The 10,477-nt window shown below is 38.6% G+C and overlaps 1 non-coding gene across 1 annotated transcript; it reads left to right on the top strand.

The window, feature by feature from the left end:
* Positions 1-8,261: 8,261 nt before the first annotated feature.
* LOC113456406 lies at positions 8,262-8,421 on the top strand. The gene has a single exon (XR_003377227.1). It is a non-coding gene; the product is annotated as a U1 spliceosomal RNA (small nuclear RNA).
* Positions 8,422-10,477: the final 2,056 nt, after the last annotated feature.

Below are 10,477 nucleotides of genomic sequence, written 5' to 3' on the forward strand. Positions count from 1 at the left end.
GTTATCAAAAACCTCCCTACCAAAAAAAGCCCAGGACCAGATGATTTCAATGCAGAATTCTACCAGAACTTCCAAGAAGACCTAATACCTATACTCCTTAATGTATTGATGTATTTCTTAACTCTTAAGGGTCTTCTCTCTTCCTCCCAGAAGAGAATGCTTCCATTGGAAGAGATCTCTACACAACAGGCACAGTATACAAAGCAGATAGACGCCATGCTGGATATCCCTAATTCTCTTGTTTTAAACCATTTAAATAATTAAACGACAAAACAAAAATGCACACAAATACGTGATTGTAGTAAGTGGCTTAAGGATACGTTCTCTATAACTGAACATGCTATCTGACAGGAAATAGGTTGAAGATTCAGAAAAAAAAATACTTAGCAAGTTTGATCTAGTAAACATTTACAGGGCATTATACCCAACCATGAGAGAAGTAACCCTTCCATTCGATTAGCAAAGGTGACCATATTAGTTTATGAGGCTAACCTCAGCAAATATCAAAAGTTTAAAATTATGCATAGTATAATGTCTGATTATGAAAATGTAGAAATATAACCCGAATGTCAACTAGGAAAAAGCCACAAGTTGCTTAAAAATATGAATATTACTTTCTATATAATCTGACCAAAAATGGTATCACAATGATAATTCAAATTCTTTGACTTTCATTTCAATGAAGATATGTCTCTGGGACATGCAGGATGTAGCCAAAGCAGTGAATAAGAGAGATCTAGATATATTAAAATTCATATTCACAAAAGGAATAGCCAATTAGGTGACATTTATAATGCTTCCATCTTGACTAACTGGAAAAACACAAAATAAAGACAGTAGGAAAGAATAATGGTAAGGCTGGGCATTACATGAAGGGAAAACAAATTTTTGATAGAAAAAACAATGAACACTGAAGTTTGGTTCTTTACAAATATTCACAAGTAGTCATAGAAAGATAAAATACACATGAATTATAAAGTAAAGATGAGTCTATTCATATCCAGACAAAGTTTACCAAAAGAAACAGAAGGAGAAGGAAAATCATGATGTATTGTTTAAAAATCTTCCCATGAAGGAAATTACAAATTAAATGAATCTTCAGAATCCTTCCTGTAAAAAAAAAAAAATTAGTTGTTATTCTTAACTGAGAAAATGATTGATGAAAAATAAAGAACATCAGAATATTAATAAAATTAGTAACCTAAGCATTATAAAAATTAAAAAAAGTGTTATAAAAATAAGAAATTTAAAGCAAGATTTATTAGGATGAAGAAATTTAATTAAATCCATTTTAAACATATACCAGGCTATTTATGGATAATTTATAGGGGAAAATTTCTTTATAATTCTTATTAAATTTCAGTAAGTTTTTATGCTAGTGGGTAAAGGTACAAAGAGCTATATTTCAATTTTATTCCATTAGTAAAAGGTTTTTTTTGATAAATGTTTGGCAATAAATTGTGCATTATTTTGTAATTCAGGAAACCCAGATTCTAATTTGGGCTTCAATTCTCTATGACCCTAAATAAGTAGCCAAATGTTGCTGGACATTTATCATCAAAGCAAGGAGCAGTTTGAGGCAAAAAAAAAAAAAAAGATTTATGATCAGCCTTATTAATGTGGTTTCTATTCTGCTTCGGACATATGATAAGCCACCTTTGAAAGTGGGGAGACGAGGAAGTTATAACAGGCAATGAGTTGTCATAGTTGTCATCAACCTGAGGGAAGTCAGGAAGTCATCACTGGAGTGAGATAACCGACCACTTCCTCTGGATGGTGAGGCTCACAGGAGGCTTACAGAAGTAGAAGGAATTCGTCCTCATCCCGTGGGAAAGCCAGCAGACCGCAGAGACACAGCAGGTCACAGACTTAAGATGATCCTTTACCCAAACCTTTCTCCATGTTTTAAGTAATATCTCTAATTCATATACAGTTCCCATATTTCACAGAATTCTTTCTTTTCTCTTAAGAATGTCTCATGGAACTCAAGAACAATGGCAATGGGTTTCTGATCCTACTGCACGTACTGGCTTTGTGGGAGCCTAGGCAGTTTGGATGCTCACCTTACTAGACCTGGATGGAGGTGGGGGTTCCTTGGACCTCCCACAGGGCAGGGAACCCTGATTGCTCTTCTGGCTGACGAGGGAGGGGGACTTGATTGGGAGAGGGGGAGGGAAATGGGAGGCGGTGGCGGGGAGGAAGCAGAAATCTTTAATAAATAAATAAATTAAAAAAAAGAGCAAAAAAAAAAAAGAATGTCTCATGGGGCTGCAGAGATGGCATGGTGGTTAAGAGCATGTAATGCTCTTGCAGTGGGCTAGAGTCTGATTATCAGTATTTATGCCAGACAGTTCCCAAGGGCCTGTAGCTCTACCACCAGTGGGTTCAGAATCATCTGGCCCATGTGGGCGCCTGCACTAATGTGCCCATCCCACTTCACCTATACTTAAACATAAAATAAAACTTTTAAAAAGGTACCAAGTGTCAAATATCATTTTTGTCTTGAGAATGTCAGGAGTGGGGAGTCTCTTCAGTTTCAGTATACACATCATCTCCTACTAACTTGTTGGCAGCTGCATCTTCTAGCCGGTATCATTCTGCTTAGGAATTTTGGTTTGAATATAGCGACATGAAGTTATTTCTACACATTTCTTTAAGCCTGTGGCTATTTCTCTTCTTGAACCTTCTACCTAAAAACATTTGGTGGGATCTTTAACTTGTCGATTTTCTTCTACTTCTACCTTCTAGTCAGTGCCACCAATACTGCATGATTTCCATGACAGAATTTCCATACATGTTATTCTCAGTCATTTGAGACTGCTGGGGCTACATGGTACACATTGTAGCTATATTTTACCAGGTGCTGTGGGAGTTCACTCATAACCAAAACCCATTACCAAGTGGCCCTCTTTAGGCACAATTCCCTTTCTAGTTTCAGGATTTAATGCGTTACTTTGATCAATGATTTCTATGTCTGTCCGTGGGAGGTGACAGACTTGGGAGTGTGAGAAACAGCTGTGTAGCAGATGCCTTCTAAGGAGTGAAGGAGTTGGTGAGATTGTGATAAAATGGTCTGAGTGTACTTTCTGTCTGCCTCCTGCTACTCTTGCCTGACAGTCGGAAGAGAAAGCTGACTATTTCACCAGGCTTCACAAACTGTTTGGCTTAGGTCCTGGGAAGGAGCTCATTTAAGGACTCAGGCATTCGTTTACCTTTCTTTTTTTTTTTTTCCCTAGGTTATCTCTTCAGTGATATTTAAATCTTATTGCTTATTTGCTGTAATTAAGGTAGCCATTATCCATTAGAAGACAACACATCACTGCAGTTTTTACAGTGCAGTTGACCCAGGGCCAGAGCCACCTTTCCTTGTTTGCCCAAGCACTGATGTGCCTTTTCCCTTAAACACTAAATGGATAAGAATTCAGGTGGTTGCTGGATATATATCTGTATACTAAAAAGGTTCAGATTGAGACATAAACAGTTGTCTTCTTCACGTAAAGGTTCTATTGATTTGTTTCATCCCAACAGTAATTATTACCAGAGTTTGGGGGTGAACACCTTGTCTCTCAGAGTCCCCACAAATTAAATGTGGCCTCTGGCTTCAATATGCGAATTAAAGAGATGTCTGGTGAAGGTTAGAGAAAGAAAATTTAGTAAACATGGTCTTGATGGATAGAACAGATGAAGGGATTCAGTGACCCCAAATTTTATCTTTATGGGGCTAATAAGGCCTTTCAGATTTTAAAGAAAAGGGAAGGAAAGAAATTGGGGTGTGGCTGATATGGTGACCTCTTGGTAAGGCCAGGAATCTGACTGATCCTTTGGCTTTTGTCTTGTAAATTGTTCCGGAGACTGCTTGAGGGGAGCACTCTGACCACCTCAAATGGGCCACATCTGCCCTAGGAGACAGCCTGAGCATCCTGGTGATTGAATTTGTTGAAGGTGGCAATCTGCTCTGAGAGATTCCCCTTGGGTGCAGGGAGTTACCATCTGTGGTTGTAAAGATGCTTATAGATCAGTCTCCATATCCCTGGAATCCAAGATAACTGCAGCAGAGAGTGGCTCAGTGCTGTGGGTGGGCAAAAGTTTAAGGAGATGAATTAGAGCCAGGAGGGAAAACATGGATCTAGTTAGGCCAGCAATGGGTATCTTCTTCATGCTCTCTATTTTTTCCTGCTATTGTAACACAATGTTGATGACTATTGTTTTACATTAAGAAAATGTTGCTACAAAATTTTTATTTTTTTCTTGTTCCTTCTCCACAGGCCAATGGTCCGAGCCTACTTTTATTTCCCCATTTCCTTCTGCCTTCTATACCACGTCTTAATCTTTCCCAAAGGTTTCTTTTCATTGTCTCCCTGTTCCTACTTCTTATTAATATGTTTTCTGTGGTAGTTCAATAAAATCGATCTTCTTTACAGGTGCCTGCTGTACTTCCTGAATCCTTTCTTAGCTTAGAGACTTCCAGCTCCCTGAGCATCTATATATACTGAGTTTCGTGTTCAATGCTGTATCTTTTATCCATCTTTTATGATGTCATCCTCCTCCTAAAACATCAGTTTGGGCATACCTGTTCTTGATTCAGAACAATTTTTTATAAAGCCCTCTTGTCACTTTAGGTGTGCAGAAGGTACATCTTCCTTGCGCTACAAGTCTGAGGCCTTGTCATCTCTTATCCTCCTTGGAGAACTGCATCTTGGCTGGTGGGAAGTCCTTGAACTGCAACCGTTCTGTGTGTTTTCCTGGGGTTCCTTCAACCTCATTACTGGAACTGACTAGGTGATCTTTACTATCAACGGGGTAAACTTTCTTATTTTGTCTGAATCTTTATAAGATTTATGCATTTTTCTGTATAAGGACCTCAGAGATTTTACTAGAACATATCGAGAATTGTGTCTGTCTCCATCAGTCCTGCTAGAACTCACTACCTAGCTCAATTCTCAGGTTCAGACTTTTAGCTCAGATCAACAAATATTTTCTTTTCCTTGTCAGGGCAGATGTATTGCCCTTGTTCACCTGTTGTATTTTCTCTTTTGTATCACCTCTAGTCTGCTTCCTCATCTCTAGGTATTTTCCTTGGCAATGTTCACCATGCCTTTGCGCGTGAAATAGTCCCTGAAGTGAGTGGATTATCTAGGCTACTTTTTCTGGTCGCAATAGATGACAGTGTTATGAACTTCAGTTGCTTCATTCAATTTTCAGTTCTAAGAAACGAGTGTTTAAGTTCCAAGGTCTTTCCCCTTTGAATCGCCTGAAGTCCTGTCATTATTGTCCTTTATGCCCATGCTCCTTGTTCTCTCTGGACTGATGATGACACACCCACCTTTGGCTGCTTGATTTTGCAGGAGGGGCAGGTGTTGGTTTTCTGCTGACTCACCAGGATTCAAGTTTAGTTGTTAGAATACTCTTAACAGTAGACATCTTATATTTGTGTTTGGAAATAGGTTTCTCATATTGCTGATAGTAGGCATAGGAGCTGTGGTTAAACCATTCCTCCTCCAACAGCAGGAAGCCACTTCATAATCTCATCTCCTTCCTTTTCCCAAGCCACGAGAGATGAGAGACAAATCTTTGATTATTTCCTTCCTGACTCTGTAGCTCTCAAAATGATCCAAAAGTCAAGTTGTTTTGCTAGACTTTATATTATTCACTTAGTATGTTTTATGCAAAACTCCAAATCTCTGGCTCTTGAACGGAATTGATTCAAGTTCTGTCCTTAGGTACTTCAGTTGATGCTAAGTCCTACTGGACTCCTGATAGCAGCCACAGTGTTTAGAGACACAGATACTTGAGCTGACAGATACTTTGAGGACAAATGGTATAGGTTGCCATGTTTTTCTAATTGCTCAGTTCTTTAGTAAAAAATAATAGATTGTAATTTAATATATCAGATTATCACAGAATCCATTACATAATTTTTATGTATATATATATACATTATATATATAATGTATATATATAATATATGTATAATATATATTATAATTTTTATGTATATATGCATTACATATATGTGTGTGTGTGTGTGTGTGTGTGTGTGTGTGGTGTATGAATGTGTGAACATTTCTATATGTGCAGGGGGATACACTCACCACTGTTTATGTGTGTAGAGGCCAGAGATTGATGTTGGTCATCTTCATTAATAGATGTTCAGTTTATGTTTTAAACAGACTTCCCTAGGATCAATAGAGCCCAACAATGACTGGACTATCTGCCAATTCACTCTGAGGACTTGTCTGTCTTTTCCCTCCTCCCCATGCTGGGGTTAGAGATACATGCCTCTGTGCCCAGCTTTTATATCTCAGCAGAGAATCTGAATTCAGATTAGCATGCTTCTGCAGCAGTCACTTTACTGAGACAAGATGCTTCAGAGGTGTTCTCCCCATCGCTGCAACCATTTGGTTTTTTAGGATTATTTTGCAGACAGGAGCAATCAGGGCAATACTTCTTGTGATGTATGGCCTTCTTTGCCTACATAAAACCCAAATAACTGGAAGGAGATACCTGACTCATGTTGGGTCAGATGGAGTTGCTGTGATTAGAGGGAGAATTTCAAGACCCAGGCTAGTGGGAACTTGAGTGCTGGCTAAGTTAGATGTCAAGGATGTGAGTTAAGCATCTCTACTATCCTCAGAGGGAAGTCAGGGCCCATTTGCACAAATGTGAGAGCAGCAAAACCCAAGATGAGTGGAGAGTGATACAGGCAGAGAATTCTACTGCCCGATGTTTTCCTAGGCTTAGTTCTGATCTTGCTTCTGAGACTTGACTGTATTTTCTCTTTCTGGAATTCATGGGATGAATGGCTTCTACAAGGTAACATACTCTGCCTATATTTTGTATAATTGCAAGAGTTTGTGTGAGTTCCTGTGACTTGACTTTGAAAGATTCCTAAGACACTTGTTTGCCTAATTAGCAATGTAAGATGTATAGTAAACAAAGATGGAAAAGTGTTCTGGAAAGCAAAACAGAACTAAACAGACACAGATCCTGGAGGACTTACTGGCTAGTATATGTACATCTCTTGTCTTGACACATTCTTTCTATGCTTCTTTATAGCATTCTTCATTAGGCCAGGGCTATTAGTCTTGCCTATAATTCATTCCATTTAGAAACTGGAACATTTACTTTACCAGTACATTGAGTTAGATCTTGGTTACATTTGGGAATCAAAGTACTTTTTTATTTCCCCCTACTTTTAGAGATAGATAGGGGATAGGAAAAAGACATCAGTTACCATGCTGACCATTTGATGCTCAGCCTCCATCTCCTCTTCCTCATCAGTATCCTCCTCTCTGATGATTACTCTATTTTATGACCCAAAAGTGCTTTTTCAATAAAGAAAAACAGGTCTGTGGAGAAGAAAATGATTGCTACTTGAACATTTTCTTCCAAATCTTTATCTGAGCAGAGAGATGTCACAAAAGCATGTTTCGTTAAAAGCTCCTACTTTAGGGCCTCACAAGCAACGAGAAAAGGTAGATGCTCCTCATTCAAATTACCCTTTCCGTCATTTGTTGGAAATAAGGTTAGGGAAAGCCAAACCAAACCATTTCTTTCTGTGTTGGTAAGCTTTCAGTCAGGGAAATGAAAATACAGGATTTACATAAATAGAAAAGCTACAAGAGCTGCCCTGAGCATGATGTACAAAGGAATGCATAGAAAGCTTAAAGAAACCGCAGGAGGATGTGGAGTAGTTATCAAAACAAACATACCAGTTACCAGAACGGGACGGGAATATGGGCCGGGTTGTTCTGCCTGGAGATGGGCTTTGGAGAGAGGCACACTTGAGATGCTCCCTTGGCCAAAAAGAAACACGACACAAGATACTGAGGGATGAATACTTGGATTTCTCTTTCTCTGCCATATTCCAATATCTTTTATAGGTGAGTCTGTCTTGAATCAGTGAGCAGGGGTTCCAGTTTCTCAAGACAAAGAGCAGAGTAGGAGGGCAGGAGATGGTTCTGAGAACAAGCAAAGAAACTCCATGGGAATGGGACCCACAGGTGTGAGGCAGGAGAGTGAATCACCTGAGGGTTGGGGTCTGTGTGGGAGGTCCTGTGCAGGGCATGCTATGAATTTGGCCAGATAGCAAGGAGTTTCTTGTACCCATGTTGCTCAGAGGATCCTGTAGGTAGATAGCCTTTCCATCAGGATTTTGGAATGGGTTGATTCCAAAGACAACCTAGAAGTAGGATATTCTCCAACAGGGTTCACAAATTGAGAAACCAGGTAGGGTATATGTATTAATGTCATTGAGATGTATACATACCTAGAAGGGGAAATACCATGATGAAGACGATGGTTTTCCTAAGGCTAAGCCTGTCCATTGCACTCCAGGTGTGCTGATTGCCATGATATCCTCAAATCTGGCATGCTCCGCTGCAGAATTTGTGAAAGTGGGAGATTGCATTTGCCCTCTGCTGTATTGAAAAATAATAATAAAAAAAAGAACCAAAACTTTATTGAGAAGCAGACAAGATGCTAAGCAGGTAAAAGGTGCTTGCTGTTTGAGTGTGACAAACTGATTTTGATCCCTGGAACCCACAGAAAGGTGGAAGGTGAGAACCAACTCTAGAACTTGCCCTCTGACCTCCATACACATGCTGTGACACACGTGTGTCTGTATTTACATGCCATGCACACACAAAATAATAATAAATAATTAAAAATTACTTAGAGACACCGAGAGGATGGCAAGCTAGGGAAGTGGGATTCTATGGAGTTCAGTCTAGAGGGAGTGTCTTCTTGTTGAATTTTCAGATTAAAGTTACTACCCTGTAACCGTCATGACTTTGCTTACTCTCTCCTCTTCTTATCGGCTAAATGTATGGTCATGAGTAGAACATGGACAAATAAGAAGAAAGAAAGGAAAGGTAGGAATTTGTGGTCACAGAGAAATGTAAACATGTGACGAAAAGAGAAGTCAGAGAGAAGGAAACAGGGAGCAGAGAACGATCCATCTCTAGAGCTTTTTCTTACAGCAATAACAACAATGATAACAATAACAAATAGAGCACTTCAGGGCCTGGAAAGCAAACATAAAGCTTGAGCCTTGAATGAGCATCAAGAATGTGTAAACATGGTGAATGTTGCCTGCCATGGCAGGATAGCCTTATGGTCACAGCAGCTCAGGGGACCATGGCAGAAGTTGGCCCCAGGCTTCCTTAAGCATTTGAAACTAACCAGGCACCATAGAAAGACTCAAACTCAAAGCTAATATAACAAAAATTGCATATATATCTGAGTAGATATTTATGGTTCCTTCATAAGCCATATTCTTTTATACTTAATAAAACATAAACACTATAAAAGTTCCCTCATAGACAACTTTCTCTAATGGGTGGTCCTATCTGGACAGTACCCATCTTTGGCCTCTCTGTTTTCTGCATACAATGAAAACTTGGTTAAAATAATAGAGCCACTTGGTTACTGTTAAACCTTCTGCTCATCTCCCTCCTGCCTCTTGATTTAAATGTTGGTCGTTTATTGCTTCTATAATAATTAATCTAGGGTTATTACTTTAATTATATGTAAGTAACAAGTAATACATATGCTTTGATATTTTAATTTTCACTGAAGAGAATGGAGATGTTAATTTAAGTTGCTAAATAGCCAATAAAATTAGCCATCATAAAGTTTAATATTGTTGCCTTAAACTAATTAAGCCATGTGTTACTGAACTTTATTCGTTTTTTCCCCTCCTAGCAGATGGTCTTTCCTCCTGTCTATTTCAAGGCAGCAGCCAATACACCTTTTAGTAATGTTTGTTGCTTATTTGAAGCAAAGCAGAACTTTATCAGGACACCGTGTGTGGTAGTTTGAATGGGAATCAGTCATGGTGTTCATAGCAATTGAGATGTAACTAAGCCACTCTGCTTCTACAAAATTGTGTGTGTTGTTTCATGGTTGTTTTTTATTTTAATATTTTATTTTATTTTACATTTGCCCAAATGCAAACCCCATTTTAAATAGCTTTTAAGGAAGGCAAAGTACCCTCCCTCCATTGTCTTTTGGTTCCCTCTTTTTCTTAATCTTTCTCTCTTTATTTATTTTAAACAAATTATGATACTTATTTTTATCTAACTGTCTCATTGATGATTATTGCCTTCCTGGTGGTTGCAATGAACCAATCTTCTACAGCCAAGACAAGGTAAAATAAATAACTGATTGTTGACTAACCTTGTCAAATGTCTTTTTTTTAATTTTTCTTGAGAAAACTTGATAAGTAGAGATCTGAAAAATTTTGCAGGAAACAGTCAATAGAAAGATTTACTCTGCAACTGTTACTAGTGCTATTTTGTAGGGCAGAGAGGTTTCTTCTTTGTGATTCTGCCTTAGTGTGCGCTTTTATCTGACAAATCCATTTAGATCGACAGAAGAGGTCTGCTCCTGGGAACTAAAAATGAAATGCTGGGGTTTTAAAACATGGGTGGAAATGGGTACTTATAAAGTATTTCTGAAAGAACCCTGCATTGTT

The sequence above is a fragment of the Microtus ochrogaster genome, chromosome 7, assembly GCF_000317375.1.
Source record: "Microtus ochrogaster isolate Prairie Vole_2 chromosome 7, MicOch1.0, whole genome shotgun sequence".
Classification (NCBI taxonomy): domain Eukaryota; kingdom Metazoa; phylum Chordata; class Mammalia; order Rodentia; family Cricetidae; genus Microtus; species Microtus ochrogaster.